Raw genomic sequence first — 18254 nt, forward strand, 5'->3', positions numbered from 1 at the left:
GCCTGATTCGAATGTTTCTGTTATTCGAGACTCTTGAGCCATTTTTCACAGAATGTTGATACTAGTTATCTGGTATTGTGGACACAAGAACTATTTGACAGAAAGTGATCAACGGATGTTAATTGGCCACATCACCCAAAGTTTGGTGGGTTGACTTCATCCACTTGTTTTGTGGCTTCTATCACACACTTTCTACTGTTACTCTGGTATATGAGTTTTCGTGCAAGAGGGTAATCTCTCTTCTTTGGTTCGTTGCACAGCAGCTGCACTTTTGGGTTGGTTCTGCTTTTTGGTCCCTTTTGTTTGATGGTAGCTTGTCCTCGTACCTCCTCGGGGTAGCTATTTCCTATATGTGAAACAACTATACTAATTAATTAAGACATAGACTAAAAAGCTAGGAAAATCCCTTATAGTTTGCTCAAACGAAGGGTTTAAATATACGAAAACATTCTACACGACGTCACGGATCCATGCACGTCAACCATGTGCCGCTCGGAGGTCGGACGCGCCTTCACGCGCTGCCAGGTCGTGGCCACACGAGCGCCGACGCGTAGGCTACGCGCTTGCACGCTATAGTAGAATCCTCAGAGAATATTCCGTCAGATTTGACATAATATTCCGTTATATCTAATGGCGTCAGAATATTCCGTTAGCCTAATAGAATATTCCTCCTTCTTCTCCGGTAGAGTTCTGCCGCTGTCGCGTTTGCCGGATTTTGGAAAAGAGAAGGAAGAGAGAGTCTCGGCGTGAAGGAGAAACGAAGAAGAGAGAGAGGGGTTTTCTGATTGGACAAAAGAGAGAGATGGAAGCTGTCTGATTGGGTGAGAGAAATGAGGAGATTGATTGGTTGGTGAGGAGAGCAGGTCACGGGACAAATTTAAAGAGAGAAGTGATAAGATTTGGTGCACTTTAAAATTACACAATCCGGCTCACCTTATCAAAAACAGTAATTCTAACACTAAATAATTAACACACACGTGTACAATTCTACCCGTTGTTAACGCACTTTAACTAAGAGTAACTTTTTCGTTACAAATTCGATTCGGGCCTAACTCGCGCTCACACATTCGTAATAATGAGTACTATTTAATTACGATAATAGGAAAAATAAATTAAAAGCCGAATAACTACGTCCATGTCAGGTTCCACTTTGCTAATAAGGGCATAATCGTCGTTTTAGACACTCAGGAAGAAAATTACATAAAAAATTAAGAACGGGTCGTCACAGATAATCTTTTCCTTATTTTCTCATGATAGCCTAGTAGGAAAAAAGAAGATAAACGTCTTTTTATTTTTATTGTTCTTTAAATGTTATATTATTTTTTTCTTAAAAGAAACATTATATTATCTTTATTTCTCTTTTTTGAGACTACCTATCCCACTCATATATTACTCAAAACTCTCGTAAACATATTATTAGGCACTTACTTAAGAATCTAGATGTCTGACTCTATTTGTTTGATTGTTGATTAATTTGATTGCTTGGTTAAACTTGTTTTTGATGCGAGTTAAATGCACTTTTGGATGATAATGAATATTATTTTACAAAGTATTATATATATTAATAAATTTAGGGCCTCACGTCTCAAGGCTTCTGCCTTGATGAGGCTATTCATGAAATACCTCGTCCACGCCCTTGCTTACTAAAACTTTGTGTTGCTGGTACTGCAATGCCTCAATTGTATTTACTCTATCAGTGCATTTTAACGTTGATTTGTTTATGTTGTTTTTAATATTCCGAATGTCTAGGGAAAGTACAAATTCGAAGAAGCGAAGGTATACTTTCAAGAGGTTGATGCCTTTGATTTGTTGGTGGAAAGCCCCTCTCCCAAACCTACTACATGGGTTGCCGGCAACCCGGCGGATGCTGCTGCATTACCCAAATTGTGCTCACCATTAGATAAATGGTTATTCAAGAAGTTCAATTTCACTTTTGTCCCTTCTAGCACATTGTCTAAGATACTACAAACTTCAGCCATTCGACCTTTGTCTTTGGAACCCGTTGGTGGTAGGAATTTCACATCTTCCAGTTTGAAAACCCCGCAAAACTATTCTAAATTTAGTTCTCGCTTGCCCCATACAGAATGCATATTGGACTTCAGTTCGGCTGGATTAATTTTGTGTTCGTGAGCATGGAACCATAGAATCAATGGCCGATGCGCGCAATGATGGTTGTGAAGATATAAAAGCTTCTGTAAAGAAACTCTCTCTGGCATCATCTTCATCCGATAGTAAACAGTTGGATCCATTTGGTGCACTATTAAGATTATGTGTGTTGATTATTGGCTCAAACAATAAACAATTGATAAATATCTGGTTTCTGCTACTTTTGCAGTGGCATGGGTTGGCATGGGTTGGCATACAGCATGTGGGAGAGTAACAAAAGCAGATGTTCTTTTGTGGTGGCATGCGTTGCCATCTGCTGCATGTGGTAGACAAACAAAAGCAGATGCTCAATGCGTTGGCATCTGAAGACCTTTGGCCTTTGGTTCTCTTGAGAAGTCATCTTATTCGGTTCTATAAGAAGAAGCTGGAGCAGCCCAGATAGAGACACAGAAGAGAAACAGCAAGAAACCATTCGGTAGAGAGAAAGAAAAAATCCTCTCAAATTGTTTTGCTTTGTATTCGATATTTTCTCTTCCTATTGTAAGTGTGTGAGCTTGGGTTATTCGGGTCTTTGGGAAATTGAGTGAAACACCATTGTATGTTCTCATTGATTATAGTAGAATACTCCGTCGTCTCCAAACTGGATGTAGGCATTGCCGAACCAGTATAAATCTTGGTGTTCTTGTTGATATTGTTTCATTTATCTGTTATCAGTTTCTAGGGTTTATTATTTTTCACTCACACTTGTTGAAGCTTCCGCACAACAAGTGGTATCAAAGCCCAGTTTTTCGACTAGGGCTTTGTTTTTTTTCGTGGGAGTGAAGAAAAAAAAAGGGGAAAATTTCTTGGCGCTGCATTCCCGTGAATAGTGCCGAAGAAGATGGCTGGAGATGAAGGTGAACCTGTGAAGAAGAAGGAGTCGGCACCTACATCCAACAGACACCAAATTGCTACTACAAGGTTAGAGGTTGATAAATTCAATGGCTCTAATAATTTTGGTATGTGGCAATGTGAAGTTATGGATGTCTTGTATCAACAAGAGTTGGATATGGTTTTGGAAGAGAAACCAGAAGATATTGAGGACAAGCAGTGGACGCGAATTAATCTTCATGCTTGTGCTGCTATTCGATCATTTCTTGACAAGGAGTTGAAATACCCGTATATGAAGGAAACTTCTGCCAAGGAGTTATGGACAAAATTGGAGGAAAAGTATATGACCAAGAGCGCAGAAAATCGGCTCTTCCTGAAGAAAGGACTCTTCCGTTTTTAGTATAGTCCAGGTATTTCTATGCATGAACACCTCAATGATTATAATAAAATACTTGCTGATTTAGCAAACCTTGATGTGAAAATTCCTGACGAGGACAATGCATTATGTTTGTTAAATTCATTGCCTGATGATTATGATCATTTGACAACTACTTTGTTGTATGGAAAAACCGAGGTGAAACTTGATGAGGTGTCTGCGGCATTGGTGAATCATGAGTGTCGAAAGAAGGAACTAAAGACTCACAATTCATAAACCGAGGCACTTGTTGCAAGGGGTCGAACAGTGGAAAGAAAATATGTGAAACGGGGAAAATCTCGTTCAAAGTCACGGGGGAAGTTTCCTGCTAAAGATGAATGTGCCTTTTGCCGCCAAAATGGTCATTGGAAGAAAGACTGCCCCAAATTGAAGAATAAAGAGAAGGAGAAAGCGGGTCCTAAAGCAAATATTGTAAACCAAGGAGATAATGATCTCGAGTTTGCTTTGGCTAGTTCATCTACTAATGGTCACTCCAAGGAGTGAATTTTGGATTCAGGTTGCACTTATCATATATGTCCAATTCGAGAATGGTTTTCTAGCTTCGAGGAGCTGGATGATGGAGTTGTTTTGATGGGTAATGATAATGCCTGCAAAACACAAGGGATAGGCAAAATCTGTTTGAAGATGCATGATGGAACAGTCAGAGAATTAAGTGATGTTCGGTATATACCGGATATGAAGAAAAACCTTATCTCTCTGGGAGCTTTGGAATCCAAGGGTCTTAAGATCACCATGAAGAGTGGAGTTCTTAAAGCTGTGTACGGGGCACTGGTGGTGATGAAAGGTATAAGACGAAATAACTTGTATTTCTTGCAGGGAAGTACAATTATTGGTGGAGCAGCCATAACCGAAGCTATTGACGATAGCACAGACACCACAAGGTTATGGCATATGCGTCTAGGGCATGCTGGTGAAAAAGCGTTGCAAGGATTGGTGAAGCAAGGCTTGTTGAAAGGTGCAAAGGCATGCAAATTGGAATTCTGTGAGCATTGTGTGTTTGGTAAACAAACTAGGGTAAAATTTGGCACTGCTATTCACCACACTAAAAACATTCTTGATTATGTTCACACTGATGTTTGGGGACCTTCCAAGAATGCATCTTGGGGAGGTAGCCATTATTTTGTCTCCTTTGTTGATGACTTCTCTAGAAGAATATGGGTGTACACCGTGAAGCGTAAAGATGAAGTCTTGAAAATATTCCTGAAGTGGAAAAAGATGATTGAAACTCAAAGCAATCGAAAGATCAAGACTCTCAGATCAGACAATGGGGGTGAATATAAGTCTGATCATTTCTTAAAAGTCTGTCAAGATGAGGGTTTCGTGAGGCACTTTACGGTTAAGGAGACACCACAACAAAATGAAGTGGCGGAGCGCATGAACCGTACGTTGCTTGAGAAAGTCTGGTGCATGTTATCTAATGCTGGTTTAAGCAAGGCATTTTGGGCTGAGGCAATCACTTATGCAAGCCATATCATTAATCGATTGCCAGCTGCTGCAAACGAGGGCAAAACGCCCATGGAGGTATGGTTTAATAAACCTTGTACTGATTACAAGTTCTTACACATATTTGGTTGTCCTGCTTACTATCATGTCAGAGAAAGCAAGTTGGATCCAAGAGCAAAGAAAGCTCTATTTATGGGCTTTAGCACTTGCGTGAAGGGATATCGACTCTGGTGTCCAGATATGAAGAAATTTGTTGTAAGCAGAGATATGACTTTTGATGAGGCTGGTATGGTTAATCGGAACAAGCATGAAGGTGAAACTAAAGCAACCAAGATCATGAGCAACACAAAGCAGGTGGAGTTACTGAAGACTCCAGTTGTCCCAGTAAGGTCCGATGTTACAAACCCTAGCCCTACAGTTAATTCTGATGATGAAGACGTGGATGATGAAGTAGAGGCACCTACACAAGAGCCTCTATAGCAACAAGACTATATTGCAACCAGAAGATCGAGAAGGGAAATTTGAAAGCCTGCTCGATTTACTAATATTGTGGTGTATGCACTTCCCGTTATTGAAGATGACATTCCATCCGCATACAAAGAAGTTGTCATAAGTCCAGAGTGCGAGGAGTGGAAGAAATCTATGGATGAGGAGATGAAATCTCTTCATAAAAATGAGACTTGGAAACTGGTGCAGTTACCGAAGGGGAAGAAAGAAATTGGTTGTAAATGGGTGTATGCCAAGAAGATGGAATCTTTGGGAAAAGATAATGTAAGATTTAAAGCCAGATTGGTGGCTAAAGGTTACTCTCAGAAAGAAGGCATTGACTACAATGAGGTATTTTCTCCTGTAGTAAAACATTCTTCTATTCGTATTCTGTTGGCTTTGGTTATGCAGTTTGACCTTGAGTTAGCCCAACTTGATGTCAAGACTGCGTTCTTACATGGTGATTTGGAGGAAGAGATTTACATGTCCCAGCCAGAAGGTTTTAAAGTTGCTGGAAAGGAAAATTGGGTTTGCAAATTAAGAAAAACATTGTACGGCTTGAAGCAGTCTCCAAGGCAATGGTACAAGCGATTTGATCGGTTTATGATTGGGCAAAAGTACACAAGAAGTCACTATGACCATTGTGTATACTTTCGCAAACTACAAGATGGAACCTTCATTTATCTACTTTTATATGTTGATGATATGCTTATAGCATGTAAGAGCAAAGTGGAGATTGAAAGGTTGAAGACTCAACTGAGCAATGAATTTGAAATGAAGGACTTGGGAGAAGCTCGGAAGATACTAGGTATGGAAATTGAAAGAGATAGAGCAAAGGGCAAGATTAGTTTGTGTCAAAAGCAATACTTGAAGAAGGTACTACATCGTTTCAGGATGAATGAAAATTCAAAACCGGTTAGTATACCTCTTGCCCTTCATTTCAAACTTAGTGCTTCTATGTCTCCTAAAACTGTTGAGGAGAGACAGTACATGGCTCAAATTCCTTATGCAAATGCTGTTGGTAGTTTGATGTATGCTATGGTGTGTACTAGGCCTGATATTTCATAAGCTGTTAGTATTGTCAGTAGATATATGCATAATCCAGGAAAAAGGCATTGGCAAGTTGTGAAATGGATTCTACGGTATATTCTAGGTACTGTGGATGTTGGTTTATTATTCCAGCAGGATAAAATTACTGGTAAATGTGTTGTTGGATATGTGGATTCTAATTACGCAAGTGATTTAGACAAGCGTAGGTCTACTACTGGTTTTGTATTCACTATTGCTGGAGGTCCGGTAAGTTAGAGGTCGAGTCTGCAATCTACAGTTGCATTGTCGACTACTGAGGCGGAGTACATGGCTGTAACAGAAGCTATAAAGGAAGCCATCTGGCTTCAAGGGTTGCTTGATGACTTGGGGGTTCAACAAGACCATGTGGATGTCCATTGCGACAGTCAGAGTGCTATTCATTTAGCAAAGAATCAAGTTCATCATGCACGTACAAAACACATTGACGTGAGGTTCCATTTTGTTCGTGAGATCATAGACGAGGGAGATATTCTTCTTCAGAAGATTGGGACCGCTAACAATCCTGCGGATATGTTAACAAAGCCAATTTCGTTGCTCAAGTTTAAGCACTGCTTAGACTTGGTTGGCATTTGTAAAATTTGTTGATTGCCCCATGGGGGAGTGGGAGACGACTAATTTGGAGTTCTACTTAGAGGGTATGAGCCAAGGTGGAGATTGTTGATTATTGGCTCAAACAATAAACAATTGATAAATATCTGGTTTCTGCTACTTTTGCAGTGGCATGGGTTGGCATGGGTTGGCATACAGCATGTGGGAGAGTAACAAAAACAGATGTTCTTTTGTGGTGGCATGCGTTGCCATCTGCTGCATGTGGTAGACAAACAAAAGCAGATGCTCAATGCATTGGCATCTGAAGACCTTTGGCCTTTGGTTCTCTTGAGAAGTCATCTTATTCGGTTCTATAAGAAGAAGCTGGAGCAGCCCAGATAGAGACACAGAAGAGAAACAGCAAGAAACCATTCGGTAGAGAGAAAGAAAAAATCCTCTCAAATTGTTTTGCTTTGTATTCGATATTTTCTCTTCCTATTGTAAGTGTGTGAGTTTGGGTTATTCGGGTCTTTGGGGAATTGAGTGAAACACCATTGTATGTTCTCATTGATTATAGTAGAATACTCCGTCGTCTCCAAACTGGATGTAGGCATTGCCGAACCAGTATAAATCTTGGTGTTCTTGTTGGTATTGTTTCATTTATCTGTTGTCAGTTTCTAGTGTTTATTATTTTTCACTCACACTTGTTGAAGCTTCCGCACAACAATGTGGCCAGTCAGCTCCCTTATAATTTGGGGATGTGTTCTCTACGTACTGGTAAGTTCCTTATTTGGAATGTGTATGCATTTACAATTTGATTTTTTGTTAATAATGTTTAGTTTGATCCTGCTTTCATAAGCTGACAAAAGATGATCATTTCTTGAAACAGTGACCTAGAAAAGATTAACAAAATTGGTGAAGGAACATTTAGAGAAGCTTTCATGGCTGGTAGGGGAGGTGCAAAAGGTACTTAGTTCAATAATATGGTTTCTAGTGAAGGGATCTGTCGCTTTGTTGAATGATACCGTAATGTGGTTACCGTGCTCCGAGATCTAAAGAAATGCTAGAAGAGGTTATCCTTTCCTGCACTCTTAACTGCATAAGAGGACATCATAGTGATGCTCCAAATGCTTGCACTACATTTATCGAAACAATAGAGTACGTATTTACTCTAAATTCTTCTTTTTACAACTGCTTAAGACTATTAAATTTGTATTATGCAGTAAGCTCTATAGACTTTCTTTTGAAACGACTAACATTTGAACACATTGAACAATGCGATTTGGTTTGAAAAATGAAATTATTATTAGTTTACTTGAATGATCTTTCAGTTGCAAGGTTTTTATTTTGTTGCCTTTCTGTCATCTGATTCTGAAACTCCCACAGGGCGAGAGTGTGCCAAGGTTCTTACGATGCTGCCTTGATCAAAGAATGGGAGTACTGGGATGAAAAGTGTGGTTCGGAAAACGATCACCCCAAGGCATTTCCAGATAACCAGGTTTTTCCTTCTCTACTTTGATTCGTCGGAGTAATTTTTCATAAGATTTGGTGATCTTCTAGAGTAAAAATATGAGGTTAATGTTACTTTCGTAGGTTTATATTGCAACTCACAATTTGGCATCCAGTGCTATGTCGTGTTTGTTTTAGAAAATGGTGGCGAACATCTTGAAAGCTTTGTACTTCTGAACATTGATGAAGCACGGAGTTGATTGGTCCAGGTAAATTATATATTAAAACAGGATTCTAGAGGTGATTCCTGAAGCTTTGATTTGTTATTAAATGATTGCATAATCGTTCCAGGTTACAGCTTCCCTTGCCGTGGCTGAAGCTGCATATGAGTTGAGCACCGTGATCTTCACTGGTATGGTTATTTTTGTGTCTATGCTCTGTCATAGTGACACTGGAATTGCTGACTTGGGAATATGCATTTGTGCAGGGGAAACATCCTTTTAAGTCGAAATGATTCTGTTACAATGCAGTTCACTCTTGAGGGAAAACAGATGTTTATTCAATCATTTGGATTGGTGGTATCAATAATCGATTCCAGTCTTTCAAGTGTTGGAGTATGTGGCCAAGTGGACAAGTGTCCAAAAGACCTTTCGGCTAAACAAACCTAAAAAAAGAAGGTGGACAACACCTTTCCTTGTTTTGGGGAGGAAAAAAGGGAAAAAGTTTTTTGTTCTCTTCAACACCCGTGGGTGTTGGTTCAATAGAAAAAGAGTTGCCTTTGAAGCAAAAAGAAAAGTGAGAGCTTATTTCGGTTTGAAGAAAACAAGAGAGAAGAAAGAGCTCCTTTTTGCAGAGAGCAAGGGAGAGTTGCAGAGAGCCTAAAACAGAAGAAGAAGTTGTTGCTTCATTTGATTGGTAATCATCAACCAAAGTAATTGTTGTTGTAATAGCTTTGAGCTATATGTATAGAGAAGAAATTATTCTTTATATTTCTTTCTCTATTTGTTTCTTTGGTGTGTGAGAGCTATTGGGTGTATTGGGCTTTTGGGTTGTGAGATTGTCAACACTTTGTAAACTCCCATTTGGTTGATAGTGGATTATTGGGTGAGCTCTTACTGCTCCGAGGACGTACTCCAGTTACACTGACTGTTGAGGAACCTCGTTAAAATCTTGGTGTCTTTTATATTTTGTTCTTGCATTTTCATTTGATAAATTTCTTGTGGGTTAGCTTGAGTTGGTTCCATTTAGTTTGGTGTTATCCTAGCACAACAATTGGTATCAAAGCACTGGTTGCTCTTGGGTACTGTCTAATTGCCAAAAATGTTAGACGGGCAAGATGAGAATCCTTTTGGAAGCAGCTCCGGATTTGCAAGAACTACGGTGCAAAATGCAAAGTTCGAAGTTGAAAAGTTTGATGGCACAAACAACTTTGGGATGTGGCAATGTGAGGTCAAAGATGTGTTGGCTCAACAAGATCTACTTGCCGCTTTGGGAGAGAAGCCGGAAGCTATGTCGAAGCCGGAATGGGAGAAATTAAATTTGTGGGCTTGCTCTTCAATTCGGTTGTGCCTTGCAAAAACTCAGAAGTATTTTGTGATGCGGGAGACATTGGCCAGTGTGTTGTGGCAAAAATTGGAAGACAAGTATATGACGAAGAGTGCAGAGAACCGGCTACACTTGAAGAAAAAGCTCTACCGCTTCCAATACAAAGAAGGTACAAAAATGATTGGACACCTTGATGCTTTTAATAAGTTGATTGCCGACTTGTTAAATTTAGATGAGGATATTAAGGATGAAGATAAGGCCTTAATATTGTTGAATTCCTTGCCGGACTCTTATGAGCATTTTGTTACCACTATTATGCATGGTAAAGAAACTGTGAAATTTGAAGATGTGTCAAATGCCTTGATGAATTATGAAATGAGGCATAGAGATAAAAATCATGATAGCACCTCGGAAGCTTTATTTGTTAGAGGTAGATCATCAGAGAGAAGATCATCTTCTAGTAGGAAAAAATCACAGTCTCGACCTAGAAGAAACTCTAAAGGTAGAAAACCTTTGGAAAGGGATTTATGTGCCTTTTGTCGTAATAAGGGCCATTGGAAGAAAGATTGTCCTAAATTGAAGACCAAAGGTAAAGAAAGTTCTGAAGCTAATGTTGCTGAAGTTGGAACAGATTTTTCTGATTTTGCTTTAACCATTTCCTCATCATTTGATTGTGCTACTAAGTGGGTGTTGGATACGGGTTGTACTCATCATATGACTCCTCACAAGGATTGGTTTTCAAGCTTGAAAGAGTTTGATGACGGTGTTGTGTTCATGGGAGATGACAATCCTTGCACAACAAAAGGGATTGGTACAGTTCGTTTGAAGTTGCATGATGACATGGTTAAAGAGTTGACAGGTGTTCGGTATGTACCGAATTTGAAGAAAAATCTTATTTCTTTGGAAACTTTGGAAGCCAAGGGCTTCAGGTTTCATTCAGATGGGCAGACATTGAAGGTGACTTATGGTGCACTTGTTGTGATGAAAGCTCCTCGATGTGGCCATTTGTATTTATTGCAAGGAAGCACTGTGACAGGTGAAGCATCTGTAGTCTCAGAAAATATGGGCACATCCGATTCTGATACTACTAGATTGTGGCATATGAGATTAGGCTATGCCGGTGAGAAAGTTCTACAAGGGCTTGTGAAACAAGGTCTTCTAGAAGGTGCCACGACTTGTAAGCTTGATTTCTGTGAGCATTGTGTCTTGGGGAAGCAAACTAGAGTGAAGTTTGGTACTGCTGTACATCAGACGAAGGGCATTCTTGATTATGTGCATTCGGATGTTTGGGGTCTTACAAAGACTCCCTCTTTGAGTGGTAGACATTGGTTCGTGACCTTTGTTGATGATTATTCAAGAAGGTCTTGGGTCTACACTATGAAGCACAAGAGTGAGGTGTTGAGCATTTTCTTGGGTTGGAAGAAAATGGTTGAGAACCAGACTGGGAGAAAGATTAAGATTTTGAGATCGGATAATGGTGGTGAATACACATCTGACCCTTTCTTTAAAGTTTGCAAAGAGGAAGGGATTGTGAGACATTTTAGTGTCCGGGGAACTCCACAACAAAATGGAGTTGCAGAAAGATTGAATCGAACCTTGCTTAAGAAGGTTAGATGCATGTTGTCTCAGTCGGGTTTGAGCAAGTCGTTTTGGGCAGAGGCAGTTACTTATGCATGTCACATCATCAACCGATTACCCTCAGCTGCTGTTCAGGGTAAGACGCCAATGGAGGTATGGACTGGAAAACCTTCTACTGATTATGACTATATTCGTATTTTTGGTTCACCTGCTTATTTTCATGTAACTGAAAATAAACTTAATCCTAGAGCCAAAAAGGCTATCTTTCTTGGTTTTAGTAGTGGTGTCAAAGGTTACAGGTTATGGTGCCCGGAGATGAAGAAACTTGTAATCAGCAGAGATATGACATTTGATGAAGAAAATATGTTCAGAGACTCTGAAAAGAATGTGAAAGATGTCCAACAGGTGGAGCTTGAGAAAGTTGCCTCTAGTACTTCAAATCCTATTTCCGCTGACGTCGAAGCCACTACAAGTGAAGAAGTGGGAGACTATGAGGATGTTGAAGAAGTTGAACTTGAAGATTCTATTCAAGTTGAAGAGCAAGTTTCACCTCAAGAGTCTATTGCCAAGAACAGAGGAAAAAGACAAATTACCAAGCCAGCTCGGTATAGTGACTATGTTGCTTTTGCTCTTCTTATTATCACTGATGAGATTCCATCCAATTTTGAGGAAGCCATTGAGAGTGAGGAAAAGGAGAAGTGGTGCAATGTCATGGGTGATGAGATGAATTCTCTCTTGAAGAACAAGACTTGAGAGTTAGCTAAATTGCCTAAGGGTAAGAAAGCTATTGGTTGTAAATGGGTGTATACCAAGAAGGAAAATGCTGATGAGAAAAGCAATGTAAGATTCAAAGCAAGATTAGTTGCTAAAGGGTATGCACAAAAGGAAGGCATTGACTACAATGAAATTTTTTCTCCAGTTGTGAAGCACTCCTCAATTTGCATTATGTTAGCTCTTGTTGCACAATATGATCTTGAGCTTGTGCAACTCGATGTAAAGACGGCTTTCCTACATGGTGATTTGAATGAAGAGATCTATATGTGTCAACCGGATGGGTATAAAGTGAAAGGGAAAGAGAATTTGTTTTGCAAGTTGAAGAAATCACTTTATGGCTTGAAGCAATCTTCAAGACAATGGTATTTGAGGTTTGATAAATTTATGAGAGGCCAAAATTATTCTAGAAGTCAATATGATCATTGTGTGTACTTCAAGAAGTTGCAAGATGGGTCTTTCATTTATTTGTTGATATATGTTGATGATATGTTGATTGCCTCAAAGAATGTTGAAGAGATTGAGAAATTGAAGAATCAAATGAAGAATGAGTTCGAGATGAAGGATCTTGGTGAAGCAAAGAAGATCCTTGGCATGGAGATCACTAGAGACAGAGAGAAGGGTTTGGTTTGTTTGAATCAAAGACAATACCTTGAGAAGTTGATTCGGAAGTTTGGAGTTCATGATTCAACTAAATCGGTTAGTACCCCTTTGGCTCCTTATTTTAAATTGAGTTATCTACAATGTCCTAAAGCTGATAAGGAGAAGCTGCAAATGAAAAATATACCATATGCAAATTTGGTTGGTAGTTTGATGTATGCAATGGTATGCTCTAGACCAGATATTGCTCATGCAGTTGGCATGGTGAGTCGATATATGCATAATTCTGGTAAAGAGCACTGGCAAGCAGCTAAGTGGATATTGAGGTATCTCCATGGTACTCAAGATGTTGGTTTATGCTTTGAGAGGGATGACTCTGGTATTAGTCATTTTGCTGTTGGTTATGTTGATTCAGATTATGCAGGTGATCTGGATGGAAGGAAGTCTACTACAGGCTATGTGTTTACTATGGCTAAAGGGCCAGTTTGTTGGAGGTCCATTTTGCAGTCATCTGTTGCCTTGTCTACTACAGAGGCTGAATATATGGCAGTTGCTGAAGCTATAAAGGAGGCCATTTGGATACATGGACTGATTAGAGATTTGGGGGTTGATCAGAAGCAGGTGGAGGTGCATTGTGATAGTCAGAGTGCCATTTATTTGGCTAAGTATCAGGTTCATCATGCGAGGACCAAACACATAGATGTGCGTTATCACTTTGTTCGTGAAGTAGTTGGTGAAGGGGAGATCATTCTCCAGAAGATTCCAACTAAAGACAACCCCGCTGATATGTTGACTAAGGTTGTTGGTGTAGCCAAGTTTATTCATTGCTTGAACTTGGCTCACATTTTGCCTATATAAAGAAGGCGTTGAGCAGTAGGAGTTTTTTGAAGCATTTTTGCTTATCATGGCGTCTTTCGGAACTTGGCCAAGGTGAAGATTGTTGGAGTATGTGGCCAAGTGGACAAGTGTCCAAAAGACCTTTCGGCTAAACAAACCTAAAAAAAGAAGGTGGACAACACCTTTCCTTGTTTTGGGGAGGAAAAAAGGGAAAAGGTTTTTTGTTCTCTTCAACACCCGTGGGTGTTGGTTCAATAGAAAAAGAGTTGCCTTTGAAGCAAAAAGAAAAGTGAGAGCTTATTTCGGTTTGAAGAAAACAAGAGAGAAGAAAGAGCTCATTTTTGCAGAGAGCAAGGGAGAGTTGCAGAGAGCCTAAAACAGAAGAAGAAGTTGTTGCTTCATTTGATTGGTAATCATCAACCAAAGTAATTGTTGTTGTAATAGCTTTGAGCTATATGTATAGAGAAGAAATTATTCTTTATATTTCTTTCTCTATTTGTTTCTTTGGTGTGTGTGAGCTATTGGGTGTATTGGGCTTTTGAGTTGTGAGATTGTCAACACTTTGTAAACTCCCATTTGGTTGATAGTGGATTATTGGGTGAGCTCCTACTGCTCCGAGGACGTACTCCAGTTACACTGACTGTTGAGGAACCTCGTTAAAATCTTGGTGTCTTTTATATTTTGTTCTTGCATTTTCATTTGATAAATTTCCTATGGGTTAGCTTGAGTTGGTTCCATTTAGTTTGGTGCTATCCTAGCACAACATCAAGAACCAGTACCGGTAAATTATTTGATTGAACTTTGTAATGTGTTCGATATGGTAGAGGATACATTTACGGTTGATGTAGCATGCTTAACAAACATCAAATATGCGTAGGGGATGACGTACTCTTTGTAGACCTATCTTCGTATCCTGAACTCTTTAAGGGTCAAAAGGGAGATATACGAGTAAGGAATTGAATCTAGAGTTGTGTCAGCAAATGTATGTTTTCTTGTACAAAATAATAGATCGTTAATCATTTGCAGTCAGAAACATACCGGAAGATGAAGAAGGTAACAGAGGACTGCTGGGAGATATCGAATATAATATCATGTGGAGCATCTGAGAGAACATGGTGAAAATTGAAAAGCGAAGTGGAATACTTTGATACCCGCTTGAATATCTTCTTGTGAAGATTGAACTTTGATCGTCCATTTTTTTCTGTAATTTTGACAGACCGATTGCTGTGGTAAGAAAACTTGTTTGCTTAAGCTTTTTATTAGTGCTGAATCATTATTAATTGTTTTTTTTTTTTTGACAGTTTCCCCAGAACAAATGTACTATGGTTGACATACCTGGTGGATATACTACTGCTAAAGAAATCATTTGTAAGTTTTTCTCAATCACTTTAAGGAAACTTCTTACTGCTGTAGTTAACGTTTGCGATAATGACAACTCCAATGGGGTAAAATTGCTAACAGTGATCGATTTTAGTTCGAATCCTTATCAAAACAATGCATCCTGAAAAGAAATGACTTTGGTTATGATTCATCCTGTTATAGGAACGTAGTTCAAAGGACGAGAGGGATTTGCGCTCGTTGAAGAAGCGTCTTGGCAAGTATCAGTCAGCCAGAGAAGCACTTGTTTGTTGATCCCTCTTTCAGTCACTTGTTTGTTGATCCTCCTGGCATTTAAGTTACAACTAGGAATGACAAGATGCTATAGTGTAGGTTAGAAACTGAATATTTATGCTTCTAGTGAGTAGAAATGTTGTAAATATGTAGTGAAGCTGTAGGGTTCAGATAACATCAACGCAATAGTTTTTGCAGGTGTGGGCGTAGCCACATTGATTAGAGAGGATGTGCTCCGTTTTGCACCCGAGTTCGAACCCCTAACTACGTATTTTAGATCGAATTAAATGTAGAATATCTTCCTTTCAAATTGCAATAGTTTTTTTAGCATACTTTATGAGCAACCAGACAAATCCACAAAGAAAATATTCTGTCTAAACTCCTTTTCTCCCTGAAATTAATAAAGGGGTGATTGTATGACTCCCTCCCTCTCTCTGCTTTCCGCTGATGACCTAGTCAGAGAAGCTGCTTTTTGATTCATTACTTTTGAAAATTTAAGTACTGCTAAGAAAAGCACTACAGATTATTCCACATGGGAGCTTGCCCCCACTCACATTGCAATTCTATCCCGCGGAAAGGTGGTGGCTCTAATGGTATTTGTTGAATTCAAAACCCTAATTAGTAGCAGCAGATAATCATATCATAAAGCTTGTGGCTACTTTTTTACACTGTTCCTATTTCGTTTGTGATCTTTGGTTAGGTGAAAGGTCACAAATGATGTGTAAAAGTCACAAATCACTCGTGTAATTTGCCATAATTTCTCACGTTAGGCATTTTTCATCGATTTTATTGATGTGTGTTACTTTTGTAACTAATTTTAGAACGCAAATATTCGAAGTTCCGTCATTTTGTACAGCTTGACGTCCATGTGCGTGCCGCATAGGGGCAGATCCGCATTAGGGCTAGTGAAGGCTATTGCCTTTGCCCGCCCTTTTTGCTACTTTTGTTATTCCTAAGCTTTTATGAACGCAATATAACTGCTACGAGTGCAAGATGTTTAATAAAAGTCTACTAAAATGGTTATCGGTAGGGGATCAGGATCCTCTCCTAAGTAAATGATGAGGATCCTCCTGATTAGGCTCATCGTGCTGTTCAAATTTTATCTAACGGTTACAATTATTATAACTTTTAGAGTAGCTCTCTGTTTGTAGCCGTTGAATAAAATTTGAACGAGTCTGGTCAAGAGAATCCTCACCATTTGCTTAGGAGAGGATTCTGATCCATCGGTAGGGGAAGAAGGGGAAAAGCAGTGTGTGGTTGGACTACATCTTGCCCTTGATAGGAAAATTTCTTGAATCCGCCACGTGGAAGGTAAATATACATAATGACAAGGCCATTTGTGATTTTTACCTAGTGAATCTATGCAAGGCAGTGGAATCTTGTGTCGATATCATGGATTTGAGAATATGATACCCTGCATCTTTTTTGGTAACTTTCACTCATCCTTAACAGGCTGTTACAGGCACAAAATTGTGGTTCTGTTGCATCAAAGTGTACACTTTTTTTGACGTCCTAATGTGGAATGCTTAGTTCGCAGTTAAGAAGAATTCTACCGTCTAGTCGGTGATTTATCATTTGATTCTTACACGATGCAAGAGATAGAGAGGCTTAAAAACACCAACTCCACTCGAGATTTTGCTCCACGTCATGCTCACTAACCAAATACAAGATCACATGCAAGAAAGCCAGAAACAATTATCCAAGAAGAAAAGGCCGACACCTAGACGTGGGATTCTAGGCCTAATCTCCGGAATACTTTCCTCTCCAATAGCTTTTCTTCACCCTTTACTGATATTTATCCATTAATTTTTTATTTGGTTTTTTAGCAAAAATAGTCTACAAGATTGACATAACTCTTTATTTTGATCTCTGATAAGGTTTTTGAGTTTGTCCATCGCAAATCATTTTGGTCATTTCATAAAAATTTGTCAATATCCTCGTTAGGGATTGGTTTGACAAAAATACCCTGAAAAAGGGTGGTCACATGCAGTGGCGGATCCAGGATTTTAACATAGGGTGGTCCCAATCAGTGTTCTAAAAATCAACCTAGGCAGCACCTAGGCCCTAGGCGGTGAAGACCCGCCCTAATTTTGGGTCGTTTCGAAAAATTGGTCTGGAGCTAGGGGCGCCTAGGCGGGCTAGGCGGAAGGCTAGGCAGCACTTAGGAGTTCCTAGGTGGTTTTTTGGAATATTTTTTGAATGTGAATGGAAAATCATGATCTTTAGCTCTAAAAGGCTCCATCAATATATATGCTCTTCGGACCTCATCTCGAATATTTCGAGGATAATCCCTTTTATTTGTCTACCAAAATAAAAAATGAGGACAACTACATAATGTATAATTCTTGTCGTGAATGCAAAACTATCAAAACTCTTGAGATTTACATAGATAAACACTATGTTGATCACTTGAGTGACAAGTTCTCACAACATGAACTAATAAATAAACCAGGCTTCCCAAGAAAAACTTGCATAACCCTAATTAGGGTTTTGGCATCAAAACGAAGAATGGAAGACGTTTGCAAACCAAGAGGCTAATCCGTAATGCCAAGAAAGATACAAGCCCAATAGGCAGTAGTAAACAAGAAGGACAACGATGAGGAGGGTAAGTTAAAAGTTTTTTTTTTTTTGTTTTTTTCAAAAGTTAAAAGTTTATTAAATTGTTTTGTACTTTGGAATGATACAAAAGCCCATCACGTGGAGTCTAGAGGATGTCCAATCACAATGAAATGCAGGACAATGCTTTTAAATTTTTTTTTATTGGCTTGGCTCAAAACGGTGCGTTTTGGCCAAGTCATTTCAAGTCATTTTAAAACCCATAAAGTCATCTTCTTTCTCCTCCTGCAACAGAACGAGCAGTGCATCGACAACCATGGCAGCTGTTTTCCACCACCACAGCCCAGAC

The 18254-nt window shown here is 39.3% G+C and overlaps 1 pseudogene; it reads left to right on the plus strand.

Annotated features, from left to right (window-relative positions):
- The first annotated feature begins 630 nt into the window (after positions 1-630).
- Positions 631-15665, plus strand: LOC103955319 (annotated as a pseudogene).
- The last annotated feature ends 2589 nt before the right edge of the window (positions 15666-18254 follow it).

The sequence above is a fragment of a genome, unplaced genomic scaffold (genome assembly GCF_019419815.1).
Source record: "Pyrus x bretschneideri cultivar Hongxiangsu unplaced genomic scaffold, Pyrus_bretschneideri_v1 Contig2, whole genome shotgun sequence".
Lineage (NCBI taxonomy): Eukaryota > Viridiplantae > Streptophyta > Magnoliopsida > Rosales > Rosaceae > Pyrus > Pyrus x bretschneideri.